This window comes from Felis catus, chromosome D4, assembly GCF_018350175.1.
Source record: "Felis catus isolate Fca126 chromosome D4, F.catus_Fca126_mat1.0, whole genome shotgun sequence".
Taxonomy (NCBI): domain Eukaryota; kingdom Metazoa; phylum Chordata; class Mammalia; order Carnivora; family Felidae; genus Felis; species Felis catus.
In genome coordinates, this window is record NC_058380.1 from 46125669 (window position 1) to 46142896 (window position 17228).

A 17228-nucleotide genomic window follows, 5' to 3' on the forward strand; every position below is an offset into this window, starting at 1 on the left:
CTCAAATGGACATTTGGTGGGTACCTGGGAGAGATGCGGAGGGCAGGCCCACAGACTTGCTCTAAGCTTTTCACTGTGGGAGTTTTAAACATCTGCAAAACAGAATAAGAATCTCTCCGGTTACCAGTTCCCAGCTTTGCCATGTATCAGTTCACTACAGCCTGTAACTTGAAAAGATAAGGACTCTGTTAGAAACAAGCAAATCACTTAATACTTCCTTAGTATTAGCAGTCTAGACAGTGCTCCCCTCTTCTCTACCATCTTAGAGACTTTTGTTAAGTTGGTTTGTTCAAATACGGGTCCAGAGGGGGGGTCCACTCATACATGCATGAGCTAATAATGTTTCATCCACCTCCTTTTTTCCTTTTTCTTGTTATTCTGTAGTGTCCCCCGTCTGGATTTTACTGACTGCATCCTTAAGTGTCACTTAGGGTGTTCCCCTGTGTCCTGTGTTTGTTATAAACCAGTGGGTAGCTCTGGAGGCCTGATAAGAACCAGGTTCAAATTCTTGGCAAGAACCCTCCCTTCCGCGTTGTACCAGCAGGCACGTGATATCTGCTTGTCTTTACACGGTGTTAAGATTGATCAGTTGGTTCAGGAACTACGGACTTCTTTGTTATTTAATTGCACAAGTAATTTATAACTGTCCTTTACCAAAAGAATTCAGTAGTAATAGACTGCCAAGCTCCTGGGCTTTTTCTGGACTTAGAAATAGTTAAAGAGGTCACAAGGGAGAATGGGTGGTCTCCTAGGGATTCCTGCCTGCTGCACCCTGCCCCCCTACAATTCGTGGTGAAAAGAACCACCTCCCAAGGTGTTTTGGATGGAGACAGGTGGCTGTGCTCTGCACCTTGAGTCAATGATGGGGAGAAGTAGCAGAGTGGAAGCCACTTGGTGGCTCCTACTGGAGTCCCCAGACCATGACCTGTGTCTATCACTCCCTTCCCATCTGCTCTGAGTTTACTACACCCAGACACCTCTCATACCTCTTCCATGCAAGGAAAGTTTATTCAGTCTGGTTCTCTGTGTCTTCTGCCTGCCAGGGATCTGTTCTAGTTAGAGTCCATCAGAAGCATTCTTGATTATTCCCTGATGGAGTGAAACTGTTAGGTTGAACTACATGAAATTGACCATTCTCTAGGTCAGAAATGGGCACAGAAATGGTTTCATGTGGCTCCACCTAACAAATAATGGGGGTAGACGAAAATCATTACATGACCTTCATGTATCATTTTTCCTATCATTTTTTCAGCACCTGACACCATATGTTTATTATTCATCTTTCCCTCTAGAATATAGGCCATGTGAGGGTAAAGACCCTATCTGCCACTTTTATCCCTAATACTCAAAACAGTGCATGGCCTGTAGTTGCTCCGTCAGTATTTATTTTTAAAGTTTCTTTTCTTTATTTTGAGAGAGAGCGCGAGAGCGTGAGTGCATGAGTAGGGGAGGGGCAGAGAGGGAGAGAGAATCTCAAGCAGGCTCCACTGTCAGCGCAGAGCTGGACACGGGGCTCGATATCACAAACTGTGAGATCATGACCTGAGTTGCAATCTAGAGTCGGACACTTAACCGACTGAACCAGCCAGTCAGTATTGTTTAGCAATTGCATGAACGTGATCGTTCGAAGGAAGAGAGAGGTTGGAAATCTTGATCAAAATCTCTATGGTTGTCAAGAGTCCCTGTGCTTGGAGGTAATGACTTGAGAAAATGGCTGTAATATGCTTGTGTTTAATAAAGCAGAGTACATGGGATGCCTGACTAGCTCAGTCAGTAGAGAGCATGGGACTCTTGACTTCAGGGTGGTGAGTTCAAGTCCCACATTGGGTGTGGGGCCTACTTAAAAAAAAAAAGTATAGCAGAGTATAAAACTCCGTATTCAGACTGATCCAAATTTATTAAGTATCATAGATGGTGCTGGAAAGAAATGTCTGACTTGGGCATTAAGCCTTGGATTAATTTGTTACTTAGATGGTGTAACTGTGGTGTTTGCCAGATATTTTCCTCACATATAGCAAATGTAGGTGTTTCCCATACTGGCTCTTTCAAGAAAGCAGTTGGGGTGATGGAGAAGAGAAAGAGAACAAGTGTTGCCCTTCTATGTGGTTTCATTCCGTCGTAGCACTCCTTAGCTGTGTAACCTTAACACCTTCTGATACCTGTTTTCTTTTATGTGAAGTGTGGATAACCTGACTCCTTGCTCTTACCTTGGAAATTCAGAGTCTAGCAAGTGCCTTTTATCTAGCACGTACTACCTTCCCAGTACGTGGGTGCCATTATTGTGCTTGTGGCATGTTGGGTGGGTGGGTCTGTAGTTAACATTATTTGGTAACAATAGAAGAGACTTCCTCTTAAGGGAATATCATTTAGAAGAAATCTGAAGTTTTATGTTGATGACATATTGCAATGATGACATTTTGGATTTATTGGGCTAGATAAGATACTAAAGCTAATTTTACTTATTTCTTTTACTTTTTTTTAATGTGTTAGAAAACGTAAAATGACTAAGTGGCTTGTATTATACTGCTGTTGGACAGTGTTTCTGAATAATGCTGCCACTAGCTGGGCCAGTTAACCAAGCTTGGGTACGTACCTGAGTCACTGTGAGTAGGTTTATGTCATAGGAGAGGAGAATCGGTACTTTTTGCCTTATGAGTAATGGCCTTCATGTATTTAAGGTATACCTTGGTGTGTTCAGGCAGGCACCTGATGCGTTCTCTGGGTGATGACCTCAGACACAGAATGGTGAGCGAGCGGCTGTGCTGTTTGTAGCTTGAGGTTCCCGTAGCCACCCACCCAGCCTCAGCTTGAGTGACAAAATTGCAACATTCTGCAAAGCCACCCAGTGGGTGATAGCCACGGGGACAGGAGCCCTGGATTATGAGGTTTTCTCTTGGCTCTGTTTATCCTCAGCCAAATCAGCAGCCCGTTGCCCTCTCTTAAATCCAGGTTGAGCCCCACGTTGCTTAGGCTCTTTCTCTCTGCACTACATATGGATTCTTCTACAGGGACTGATCTAGAAACATATTTTTGCTTACTGCTGTCACTTTGTCGGCACATTATCTTAGAAAAAATATCCTTGTCCTAAAGTGGTCATCAGAGGATTAAGTGGGATTGTTTTAATATCCCCAACAGAAACTTGTGATAAAGAATCAGGAAGGAGTAGTGTGGCTATTCTTACTTAATAGATGGCAGAACTAAAACATGTCATTTTCTCTGCCGTCCATAGAAAAAGTGCCCAGCATAGAGAAAACCACCACCAGCCTGGCTTATCAGCCAAGCCTACCTTAGAGGCCATTAAGGTTAAGAGTGACAGCAGGCTCTGATTTTATGGTGGTTTTTAAAATGTTAGATTTCTACCCTAAAAATGGAATACACCCTTAAAGGAGTATGATGGACTAGAAGCTCTTTTAAGAAAATAAGCTCATTGTCCTCTTTTTTTTTTTTTTAAGTTTATTTTTATTTATTTATTTTTTTTTTAAAAATTTTTTTTTTTCAACGTTTATTTATTTTTGGGACAGAGAGAGACAGAGCATGAATGGGGGAGGGGCAGAGAGAGAGGGAGACACAGAATTGGAAACAGGCTCCAGGCTCTGAGCCATCAGCCCAGAGCCCGACGCGGGGCTCGAACTCACGGACCGCGAGATCGTGACCTGGCTGAAGTCGGACGCTTAACCGACTGCGCCACCCAGGCGCCCCTTTTTTAAGTTTATTTATTTATTTTGAGAGAGGTGCATGAGTTAGGGAAGGGCAGAGAGAGGAGAGAGAATCCCAAGCAGGCTCCACACTGTCACCGCAGAGCCCCGTGTGGGGGTCGAACTCACAAGCTGTGAGATCGTGACCTGAGCTGAAACCAAGAGTTGGACGCTTAACTGACCGAGCCACCCAGGTGCCCCAAGCTCATTGTCTTCTGAAAGTAATTTTTTTCTCTCCAGCTGTGTTCCAGCCTGTGAAAAGTTGAAAGCCTGGGCCTGAGAGAAGGGGAATCCTGGGTGTGGCTGACATGGAGAGAGCAGGACAGCAGACAGGTGGGGAGGGGAGTGGCTCCAAGTATTTTTGGGGTGTGTGCAGTCATGCATCTCTTTCCCAGACATGCAAAGAAATGCCTTAGCAAATATTTAAAGTGAAAATAATATCTTGTGCTTATGATTAGGGCAGCTGTGGAAAGCAAAATGGATGATCTAGAATTTAAATACCAGAAGAATGTGTTGGTTTTGTCATTTTCCTATTCTTCCTACACGGTGACAGGTTTCTTCACTCTTCCCTTGCCCTGGGTCCTGGGCTTCAGGCACAACGCTTTTCACAAACCAGTTACAAACGGCGTTCTGCAAGTACTGAGAACTTGTAGGAGGTTCGTCCACAGTAAGTTTTTTCAGTGCTTCATGCCTTCTGATGGAACTGGGTTTGATTGATCCATTTCTTCTACCTTGATGGAGGTTCTTGTTGTCAGAGCCACAGGTCATTTGACAGTTCGGGATAAAACAGGGTTAAGAATGGGACTTGTTTCACTCCTTGACGGTCATTCCATGGTCATTCCTTTGAACTAGGGAAGGAATTTGATCTTTCTGTCTGTCTTAAGAGACTGTTGAGAGGCTGTTTATACTTTAAAAGGATCTCACAAGGGAGATGCTCCGAGATTCATAATTTGGGGGTTCTTCTGTGATGCAAACCCTTGTGTGTATAGCATATACCTGTCACCCCGAACTACTGACTCTCCATGTCATGCCTGGTACACATGGGTAGAGGATTCCAGCAGTTCCATACATGACTCTTCTCTTCACCATCAATCCTGATAGTTACTGAAAGGAATTGAATTCTCTATATGTGGGTACGCTATTTGGAAAGATACCCACGTTCTATTAAGTTTTTGTTTGTTTTTTTTTGTTTGTTTGTTTGTTTTTTAAGATGCAGATTAGTAGGACCCATTAAACTGCTATAGCTATTGGAACTATCTCGAGCTGGGGCTAGCAAACATCTGTGAAGGACAAAGATGAGATTCTTACTTTCTAATAGTGGCTTTTATCAGGAATGTTATGCAGATAAGGACTTTTTTTTTTAAACAATAAGAAAAATACAATAAAAAATTTGAGATGAAAAAGAGGGTGTGATTCCTACTGCCAGATGTTTTCTGCAAAATGCTGTTAACATGTTAGCCTGTTACGTTTGAGGCCCCCAGTTAGGTTCTGGTGGAGAATGCAGTGGGAGAAGCCCCAGCTTAGAAGTGAGAACGTCCAGAATTGTTCCCTGGCTTTGCCCCCAAACTCTTTTGTCACTGAGTGTCCTCATCTGCAAAATGAGGGTGCTGGATTGGTTCTTGAGTTGATAGCCTCCCTCTTCCTAGCGTTCTTTTTTCACTACGTCAGGGAAAGGTTTGAGTAATGTGGCTGCGATGCTTGCTTGCTTACTCATCAGGAAAGTCCCGCTGTAAACACAGTGGTAAGGGATTATGTCAGTTTATTTCCCCCTCCCAAAGCCCTGGGCTTCCCCCCTTGAGGTCATGGTGTAATATTGTTTGAACGGGCCCCTGCCAAGGACTGACCCGGAGGTTGAGGTGTGCTCTGCTGTCCATTATATCACCAGTCTTTGAACTTCTGGGGCATGGCGTGGATTTTTATCGGTACTAATGGGGCTTCTGGTAAAGGATTGCACAGGAAGCCCTCCCTTAGCCCTTTTTCCATGCCCGTGAGCAGCTGTTTCAAACCCTGACTGCTTCCTGCCCCTCTCCTTCACTCTTAGTCGAGAGTATTACTTCTTTATGAAAAAACAGAAGCTATTAGGCATAACTTACCATGTTCCTTCCCCCTCCCTCTCACCAGTTACTTGCGTGCCCAGCCTTTACCATCTTCCTGCCCACCTGTCCAGGAAGCAGGGGCAGCTATACCCATGTTCCCGAGAGTTTCCTCATCCTGCTCCGCAACCTAGTTCTCTTATTACTGCCTCGCTTCATAGCCCTTCTCTTATTAAAAATGCTGATAAGCTCCCAATTTGGGGGTTATTACCAAGTGCCACAAATCCCTTAATCCTGTTCACCACGTACAAATGTAATTTTCTCAGTCTATGGTTGAAGAGACTTAAAACTCAAAGATACTGGTCATTACTCTCTAGTAAGTGGGACCCATGGAGTTTGAAGTCCCGTTAGCATCCAGAGCCTGTGACCTCACCCACCCTTCCCACACAGACTTCCCAGCTGCGCCTTCCCCCTTCAGATCCCACTGGCCACTAGATACAGGACAGGGTCCCAGAGATACCTCACACTTTGTAATTCAAGATTAATTACCCCCCTTGGATGTCTTCTAACCCCACACTCTCACCCCACCTCAGCTCTTCCTTCCCTGCTTGGAAAATTCCTAAGTTGATCATACCCATGGTGCTGCCTCAACCTGGCAGTCAGTGCCATGGCTCTGGGTCACCCCTGCATGGAGAGTCCATCCTCAGGTCATACCTGTGTGTGCTTTGAACCACCCTCTGTTCTCTGTCAACCACTTCCCTCACATCCCTCCTTCTCTCCAGTGTGTCTCCTGCAAAGCTGGTTTCCAGACTACTCCCAGAAAATAGAACAGAAACAAAGACATGATCAGAAAAGTGCTGGAAACAAAGCATCCACTACTCTCTGGGAGCACTCGCTTAGGGTTGTCACACAGTGGTGATTAGTACCAGCTCAGACCCACAGGGCTGAGTTAACAATACAGCCTGGGGAGAAGGAATGTCCTAATAAGCTCTTTGTTTGGGAGGGGCCAAGATGGCGGAGCAGCATGGAAGGTTTTTTTGCCTCTCATCCCTGAAATGCAGCTAGGTCAACACCAAACTATTTTGCACACCTAAAAACTGATCTGAGGATTAACACAACAGGCTACACAACTTGAAGCACAGAACTTGGCAGTTACATGGCACGCAGAAGTGAACTAGGGTAGAGAGAAGCCGTAGAGGGTAGAGAGCTGATTTTGCTTGCGGAGAGATGATAGAGACTGGGGTGGGGGAGAGAATACAGGAAAAGCACTCCCCCCGAAAGCAGCTGGAGAGAAAGAGAAAGAGTGGAAACACCTCTAAGGGGCTTAACAAGAAAGGGAGAAAGGAGAAAATACAAAGAAGAGGGTTTAAATACTGTTAAGACACTATAAACAGGGGAGTGCAGAGTCTGAAACTCCACAGCTTGATACCTGTTGGAGCTCTAGTGGGAAAGGTGAATTCCTAGGAGCAGACAGCAGGGTCTGAGGGGTCCTCAGGCCACATGGGGAGAAGTGGTTCCCCTGCTGAGAGGACATTTGGTAGAGGTTGTGCGGCCTCCCCGCAGGCAAAGGTCCCAGTGGACCCCGGAGAACAGCCACATTTGCTGGTGTTGGAACAAGGATGTTAAAGGTGAAGCCTGGCACCAGATGTGTGTTGTGATTTACCATAATCCCTGGAATGCTGCTGCTACACGATCTGAACTTTTTCTGGGGCAGGCTGGCACCTGGCCATTGCTCAGTGAGACCCTCCCCCAGAGGATTGGAGTGGGTCAAAGCCACAGGGCCCTCAGAAGTGAGGGGTTTGGAAACACAGCTCCATCTGAGATAACGCTCAGGAGGGAGGTGCCGCCTGGCAGGCTGGTGGCTTGGTCAAGGACAGTGTAGAAGAGGGGAGTGGACGGAAGCCGGAGACAAAGGAAGGGCGCTTGATTGCCTGTTGGGGAGAGCACAGAGTTCTGATACTAGAGACTGGATAGCTGGGTGACACCATTTTCACCCTTCCTGTGCATGCACCACAAATGATCCACCCTGGTAAACTCAGCACCATCTAGTGGAGAACAGAGCCATTGTACCAAACCCCATCCAACTGTGCCAACTGTGCTCTAGAGGAACACCACACGTCTCTGCCTGCTTAGTTTAGACCATAAAGTGCTTCATAGTTTGACTTCCAAGAGAAACTGGACATAATTCCAATCATATTTGGTTCTGTTGGTCCATCTATTGAATTTTTTTTCTTCTCTTATTCTTGAATACATAAAGAGAAAAACTTATTTTTATTTTCCATATTAATAAAAATTTTTCTTTAATTTTTTCTACTATACTTTTGCTTTTTTGTAAATTTTTTAGTTCTATTTTACTTCGTCATTCCATTTTATTTTTTTATTGTATTTATGTTTTTAAATTTTCAAACGTTTTCCTTTTTTCCTTTTTTTTCTTTTCCTCCCTTTTTCCTCTATTCTGTCCAGCTTCTTTCAACAACTAGACCAAAACACACCTAGGATCTTCAGTTCTTTATTTGATTTTGTGGTGCTTTTAATTTTTCAATTTTTATTTTATTAATTCTTTTTCTTCCTCCAAAATGACAAAATTCACCCCAAAAGAAAGACCAGGAAGAAATGACAGTCAGGGACTTAATCAGCACAGATACAAGCAAGATGTCTGAACCAGAATTTAGAATCATAATAATAAGAATACTAGCTAGGGTTGAAAAAAGCATAGAATCCCTTTCTGCAGAGACAAAAGAAGTAAAATCTAGTCAGGACAAAATTAGAAATGCTATAACTGAGATGCAATCTCGAACTGATGTCACAAGGGCAAGGATGAATGAAGCAGAACAGCGTATCAGCAATATAGAAGACAAATTTATGTAGAATAATGAAGCAGAACAAAAGAGGGAAACTAAGGCAAAAGAGCATGATATAAGAATTAGAGAACTCAGTGACTCATTAAAAAGGAGTAACATCCGAATCATAGGGGTACTAGAAGATGAAGAGAGAGAAAAAGGGGTAGAAGGCTTTATGTGAGCAAATCAGCAGAAAACTTTACTAACCTGGGGAAAGACACAGACATCCAAATCCAGGAAGCACAGAGAACCCTCTTTAGATTCAACAAAACCCAATCATCAACAAGGCATATCATAGTCAAATTCACAAAATACACAGACAAGGAAAGAATCATGAAAGCAGCAAGGGAAAAAGAGTCCTTAACCTACAAGGGAAGACAGATCAGATTTGCAACAGACCTATCTACAGAACTTGGCAGGCCATAAAGGAGTGGCAGGATATATTTATTGTGCTGAATCAGAAAAATATGTAGCCAAGAATTCTTTATCCATCAAGGCTGTCATTCAAAATGGAAGGAGAGATAAAAAAAATTCCCAAACAAAAACTAAAGGAGTTTGTGACCACTAAACCGGCCCTGTAAGAAATTTTAGGGGGGAACTCTCTGAGGGGAGAAAAGATGAAACAAAACAAAACAAAAAAGCAATAAAGACTAGAAATGACCTGAGATCACCACCAGAAACTCCCAACTCTACAGGCAACATAATGGCAATAAATTCATATCTTTCAGTACTCACTCTAAATATCAATGGACTAAATGCTCCAATCAAAAGACATAGGGTAACAGAATGGATAAGAAAAGAAAATCCATCTATATGTTGTTTATAAGCAACCCATTTTAGACCTAAAGACACCTGCAGATTGGAAGTAAGGGGATGGAGAATCATCTATCATGCTAATGGTTGCCAAAAGAAAGCCATAGTAGCCATACTTATATCAGACAATCTAGATTTTAAAATGAAGACTAACGAGATAAAGAAGGGCATTTTATCATGATTAAGGAGTCTATCCACCAAGATCTAACCATTGTAAACATTTATGCTCCAAATGTTGGAACCCCCAAATTTATAAATCAGTTAATCACAAACATACAGAAACTCATTGATAATAATACCATAATAGTAGGGGACTTCAATACCCTACTTACAGCAATGGACAGATCACCTAAACAGAAAATCAGCAAGGAAACAGCTTTGAATGACACACTGGACCAGATGGACTTAGCAGATATTATTCAGAACATTCCATCCTGAAGCAGCAGAATATACATTCTTCTTGAGTATTCTCCAGAATATATCACATATTGGAACACAAATCAGCCCTCAACAAGTACAAAAAGACTGAGATCATACCATGCATATTTTAGATCACAACACAATGAAACTTGAAATCAACCACAAGAAAAAATCTGGAAGACAACAAATACTTGGAGACTAAAGAACATCCTAGTAAAGAATGAATGGGCTAACCAAGAAGTTAAAAAGGAAATTAAAAAGTACATGGAAGCCAATGAAAATGATAACACCACAACTCAAAACCTGTGGGATGCAGCAAAGGCAGTCATAAGAGGGAAGTATATCCAGGAAGCAATCCAGGCCTTCCTAAAGAAGGAAGAAGGGTGTCAGATACACAAGTTAACTTTAAACCTTGAAGAGCTGGAAAAAGAACAGCTAATAAAACCCCAAACCAGCAGAAGATGGGAAATAATAAAGATTAGAACAGAAATCAATGCTAACAAAACCAAAAGAAACTGTAGAACAGTCAGTGAAACCAGGAGCTGGTTCTTTGAGAGAATTAAAAACATTGATAACCCCCTAGCCGCTTTGATCAAAAAGAAAAAAGGACCCAAATAAATGAAATCAAGAATGAAAGAGGAGATATCACAACCAACACTGCAGAAATACAAACAATAAGAGAATATTATGAGCAATTATACATCAAGAAATTGGGCAATGTGGAAGAAATGGACAAATTCCTAGAAACATAAGCTACCAAAACTGAAACAAGAAGAAATAGAAAATTTGAACAGACCCATAACCAGTAAAGAAATCAAATTGGTAATCAAAAGTTTTCCAAAAACAAAAGTCCACGTCTTTCCAGGGGAATTCTCCTAAACATTTAAAGAAGAGTTAACACCTATTTTTTTGAAGTTGTTCCACAAAATAGAAATGGAAGGAAAACTTCCAAACTCATTCTATGAAGCCATCATTACCTTGATTCCAAAACCAAAGACTCCACTAAAAAGTAGAACTACAGACTAATTTCCCTGATAAACATGGATGCAAAAATCCTCAACAAGATACTAGCCAACCGGATCCAACAATACATTAAAAAAATTACTCATCATGAGCAAGTGGGATTTATACCTCAGATGCAGGGCTGTTTCAATATCTGCAAAAAAAGCAATGTGATATATCCTATCAATAAAAGGACAAGAACAATATAATCCTCTCAATAGATGCAGAGAAAGCATTTGACAAAGTGTAGCATCCTTTCTTGATAAAAAAAACCTCAGGAAGGTAGGGATAAAGGGATCATACCTCAAGATCTTAAAAGCCATATATGAAAGACCCACCACTAATATCATTCTCAATGGGGAAAAACTGAGCACTTTCCCCCTAAGGTCAGGGAAGGACAGATATGTCCACTCTCACCACTGTTATTCAACATAGTATTTGGAAGTCCTAGCCTCAACAATCAGACAACACAAAAGAATAAAAGGCATCTGATACAGCAAGGAGGAAGTCAAACTCTCACTCTTTGCAGACAACATGATACTCTGTGTGGAAAACCCAAAAGATTCCACCAAAAACTGCTAGAACTGATCCATGAATTCAGCAGTCACAGGATATAAAATCAATGCACAGAAATTGGTTTCATTTCTATACATCAATAATGAAGCAACAAAAAGAAATCAAGGAATCAATCCCATTTACAATTGCACCAAAACCCATAAAATACCTAGAAATAAACCTAACCAAGGAGGTAAAAAAATCTATACACTGAAGACTATAGCAAGCTTATGAAAGTAATTGAAGACACAAAAAAATGGAAAAATATTCCAGGCTTATGGATTGGAGGAACAAATAGTGTTAAAATATCAATAGTATCCAAAGCAATTTACATATTTAACACAATTGCTATCAAAATAACACTAGCATTCTTCACAGAGCTAGAACAATCTTAAAATTTGTATGGAACCAGAAAAGTCCCTGAATAACCAAAGCAATCCTAAAAACCAAAGCTGGAGGCATCACAATCCCGCACTTTAAGATGTATTACAAAGCTGTAATCATCAAGACAGTATGGTACTGGCACAAAAACAGACACTCAGATCAATAGAACAGAATAGAGAACACAGAAGTGGACCCACAGACGTGTATGGCCACCTATTCTTTGACAAAGCAGAAAGAATATTCAGTGGAATGTAGACAGTCTCTTCAGCAAGTGGTGCTGGGAAAACTGGACAGTGACATGTAGAAAAATGAACCTGGACCACTTTCTTACACCATACACAAAAATTAACTCAAAAATGGATGAAAGACCTAAACGTAAGACAGGAAGCCATCAAAATCCTTGAAGAAAGCAGGCAAAAACCTCTGACCTTAGCTGCAGCAACTTCTTACTTAACACGTTTCTGGAGGCAAGGGGAACAAAAGCAAAAATGAACTATTGGGACCTCATCAAGATAGAAAGCTTCTGCACAGGGAAGGAAACAATCAGCAAAACTAAAAGGCAACCAAGGGAATGGGAGAAGATATTTACAAATGACATATCAGATAAAGGGTTAGTATCCAAAATCTCCAAAGAATTTATCCCAACTCAACACCCAAGAAATAATCCAGTGAAGAAATGGGCAAAAGACATGAATAGACACTTTTCCAAAGAAGATATCCAGATGGCTAAGAGACACATGAAAAAATGCTCAACATCACTCATCATCAAGGAAATACAAATTAAAACTACAATGAGATACCACCTCACACCAGTCAGAATGGCTAATATTAACAACTCAGGCAGCAACACATGTTGGTGAGGACCTGGAGAAATAGGAACCCTTTTGTACTGCTGGTGGGAATGCAAACTGGTACAGCCTCTCTGGAAAAGAGTAAGGATGTTCCTCAAAAAATTAAAGATAGGGGCGCCTGGGTGGCTCAGTCGGTTAAGTGTCTGACTTCGGCTCAGGTCATGATCTCGCTGTCTGTGAGTTCTAGCCCCGCGTCGGGCTCTGTGCTGACAGCTCAGAGCCCAGAACCTCCTTCAGATTCTGTGTCTCCTCCTCTCTCTGCCCCTCCCATGCTCATGCTCTCTCTCTGTCTCTCAAATGTTAAAAAAAAATTTTAAAAAAAAAATTAAAGATAGAACTACCCTATGACCCAGCATTACACTACTAGGTATTTATCCAAAGGATACAGTTGTGCTATTTTGAAGGGGCCACATGTGCCCCCAATGTTTATAGCAGCACTTTTGACAATAGCCAAAGTATAAAAAGAGCCCAAATGTCCTTTGACAGATGAATGGATAAAGAAGAAGTGGTATATATGTACAATGGAGTATTCCTCAGCAGTCAAAAAGAATGAAATCTTGCCGTTTGCAGTTACATGGATCGAACTAGAGGGTATTATGCTAAGTGAAGTCATAGACAAATATCATATGATTCCGCTCATATGTGGAATTTAAGACACAGAACAGATGAACATAAGGGAAGGGAAGCAAAAATAATGTAAAAATAGGGAGGGGGACAAAGAGACTGTTATATACAGAGAACAAACTGAAGGTTGCCAGAGGGGTTGTGGGTCAGGGAATGGGCTAAATGGGCAAGGGGCATTAAGGATGACACTTGTTGGGATGAGCACTGGATGTTATACATAGGGGATGAATCACTGGAGTCTACTCCTGAAATCATTATTGCACTATATGCTAACTAACTTGGATGTAAATTTAAAGAAATAAATAAAATTAAAAAAAAAAAAAAAGCTCTTGTAGAAGCCCTCAGCTCTTCCTGTAATTTGATGTAATTTTTTCCTAGTTCCTTTTGTCATCGATGCCAATGATCTTTGACATATATCTGGTCACCTTTGTGATAGTTTCTTCCATTGCCTTTGTGCTTAGTATCCCTGCCCATTTCCCTCTCCCCAGTGAGTTATTAATGTTTATAAATGATTATAAACATGAAGTTATTTCTGTGTAATTCTGAAGTGAAATAAAATATTAAGCTCCTCCCACATGTGCTGTTAGGTCCTGGATAATTAACTCACATAGTTATTGCTGGTAGAGATTGTTAGAACTCTTCTTAAAAGGCAGTCTGGGGGCGCCTGGGTGGCTCGGTCGGTTAAGCGTCCAATTTTGGCTCAGGTCATGATCTCGCGGTCCGTGAGTTCGAGCCCCGCGTCGGGCTCTGTGCTGACAGCTCAGAGCCTGGAGCCTGTTTCAGATTCTCTGTCTCCCTCTCTCTGACCCTCCCCCGTTCATGCTCTGTCTCTCTCTGTCCCAAAAATAAATAAACATTGAAAAAAAAAATAAGTAAACGTTAAAAAAAAAAATTAAAAAAAAAAAGGCAGTCTGACTTCTTATTAAGGTTTAAAGTATGCATGTCTTTCCAACCAGCTTTTCCCTTTTGCAGTTTGCAGTCCTAAGAATAAAAGCAGCAAATTTTTCTAGACACATACCAGGATATATGTATATTGTTTCCTGAGTGAGCAGCCTAAAGCAGTGGTTGACAGCCATCCTGTGGAATGTCGTGAAGTTGCAAACAGGATCTTGTAAAGCTACATACATTGACCTGGAGTGGTGTCCATGATACTTTACAGCAAAACAAAGCTGCTTTTGTAGTCGTAACATGTCCCTAGTACTGCTAATTATCACAGCACTGGAAAGCATCTCCTACAGATGAGAAAACTGAGACCCAAACAGATTGTTACTCACCACCTGTGTCGGAGTCGAGATTTTGTTCTTGGCTACTGCTCTGCATCCTCTGTTTAGCAAGACCTCATGAAAAGTCCAGAATAAGAAGGGAAACTGTTAGCTATTTATTGAGCAGTATTGCCTCCTCATTGGGATATAAACATCATTGGGTTTTCTCCTTTTCTGTAGCACCATAAGCACTCATTAGATCAGAGCAATAGTGGGATCTTAATGACCTTTGTCCAAATTTAGAAGGTTTCGGTTTCTTCTGATTAATAGAGCAGACTCCGTCATGGCCTAATTTGTTGCCATTCACATCAGAATTTCCTCTACTTCTACCCACTGCAGTTTTAAATACTATCTTGCTTTCCCCGTGTGCCCTACCTTTCTTTTCCAGATAAGAACCCTTGACCCAAGTCTTCTAGGATTTGATCCTTCACTTATAAACGTGCTCATGACAATGCTGTTCACAAATATGTGTGTGTACACCTACACACATATATACTCCTAGAAATTGAGAAGGCTCATTCTTAATCCTGTTGATCTTAAAATTATGCATGTTTCCTAAGATAGAAATAACCCTTCTGATTTAATCAGTTGGTGACTTGGCCCCCTTTTTTTTTTTTTTTTTTTTTTTGCCATCTTCACCTGTTTGTATACTTTTCAGATTTTTAATTTAAATTGTCTCTGGTGTTGTAATATGTGCTAAAACTAAAATGCTATCCAACAGTCTTGTGTTTTAAAGCGTTTAAAGAGTAATGCATATTTGTAATGGAATAAAATGAAAATGGTAGAGGAGAGCATATGGTAGAAAGTGACACCCTCCTATGTTTCCAGTGGATGTATGCCTTGCTACAGCCCTTTGAAAAGCAGTTTGGTAAGATCTATTAAACTTCAAAAGTGTGTGGCCTTTGACCGAAACAGTTCCTTTTCTTGGTTTTTTGAGAACTGTGTACAAGGTAGCTCATGCAGAGATACTGGTTGTACCCTTTTTAATTACCCATTTTTTGTATAATAAATATACTGGCCTATCTGTGGCTTTCTATTTAGCACTTTAAACAAATAGATTTTTATGTCCTGATCTAGAAAAATTGTCGAGATGTACCATTAACTAAAAAAAAAAGAGATATTGTTAACTAAATCAAGCATTTTGTGAGTCCATATTATATACATTTATATATTCTTTAACACAAAGAAAATACGTTTGTATGACTGTAGGAATTCTAGAAAAAGAAGTTTTTCTTTTTATTCTATTCCAGTTCACAACATGCGGTTTTCCCTTTGCACCATCTCTCTTAGCTTTCCATACCTGTAGTCAGATATCATCACGTTCTTCCTAACAGCTATACGCTCTTCCATTGTTGGGTATGTGATTTATTTAAGTTGCCTTCTAAGTGAGAAATTTGTTTTCAGTTTCCTGTTTGTATTAACTGGTTCAGTTAACATTGGTGTGTCCAGTTATCTTTGTATTTGTGTGAACATCCCTGTAGGATAAATTGCTAGCACAGCTTCTGGGCGTCAAGGTGGCTGTGACAGACCTACATAGAACACCTCCACTTTCCCTCAGAGCCCAGGCTGTAATGAAAAGAGGGACTGGGAGGTTTTTTTGTTTCATTTTGGTTTCTCAGAAACTGAGTTTGTCTCTGCCCATGCACATTATTGTTTGGATATCTTTTAAGTGATGTGGGTGAAATCATTTCCCCAAAGCCATGCTCCTTATGAGTAGTCGTTGGCCCTGCTTTGCCAGTTTATTAATTGACTCATGTTCCTGCATGCTGAGGCCTGTTGGGGACATGTGCCTCCTCAGAGATGTGCAGTTAGGTTTGCTTCTGCTGTAGGACAAGTTGTTTGCAACTCAGCATTTCTTCAAAGGAAAATTATTAACAGATGACTGTCTTATGGCTGATTTAAGAGTCTTGATTCAGAAACAACCTACCAGTCCGTCTTTTTCTAGGCTTTTCCCTATTCTGTGTGTGAAAGTGCCCAGTGTTCTCTCCTTGGCAGTCTTGAAGTCATTTTTCTTGCCAGTACACAACACAGTTTTGCCTCCTTCACTCTACCATGGGCAGTTTTTTGTTTGTATGTACACGTAACGTCTCTTAGCATGTATCTGGGTTTGATAGCCTCACACGGTTTTTGTGCACCTTTGCCTTGAGGTCCACACACACGTCACACTCTGAGGTTGGCACGTGGCAAGTACAGAAGTAGATTTTCCCTGAACAGTAGTTGCTAGTGCTGAGTACTTGCTTCATGTGTCTCATTCAGTCTTCACATCAACCTTGGAAGGCAGGTGGTATTACTTCTCATTCTGAATATGAGAAAACAGATAAAAACTGAGGTACATAGACATCAGATTGAGTTTCCTAGAGGCATAGAGTTATTGAGTAAGCGGTATAGCCAGCCAGATCAGTCACTTCAAGAGTCTTTCTGCCAGGTGGGGTCCTAAGCTAGTGGGGAAGTGAAATGATAGTCCTCTTGCCTAGCTGGGAAGGTTTGCTAACTGTAACAAGAGTTGGGACAGCCTTCAGCGTCATTTCTTTATTACTTGCAAAAACCAGAACTCAGTTGACTGTATCTTAAACCATGTGAGCATATGTATTAGTGTCCTGTTGATGCTGTAACAAATTACAGTTGACAAACAACATGGGGGCTAGGAGTGCTGACTCCTGTTGAGTTGAAAGCCCATGTATAATTTTTAACCTCCCCAAAACTTAACTACTAATAGTCTACTGTTGACCAGAAGCCTTTGATAACAGTC

The 17228-nt window shown here is 41.3% G+C and overlaps 1 protein-coding gene across 3 annotated transcripts in view; it reads left to right on the forward strand.

The window, feature by feature from the left end:
- Positions 1 to 17228, forward strand: part of MTAP (methylthioadenosine phosphorylase) — a 49248-nt gene that overhangs the window by 15062 nt on the left and 16958 nt on the right. The window lies entirely within an intron of this gene.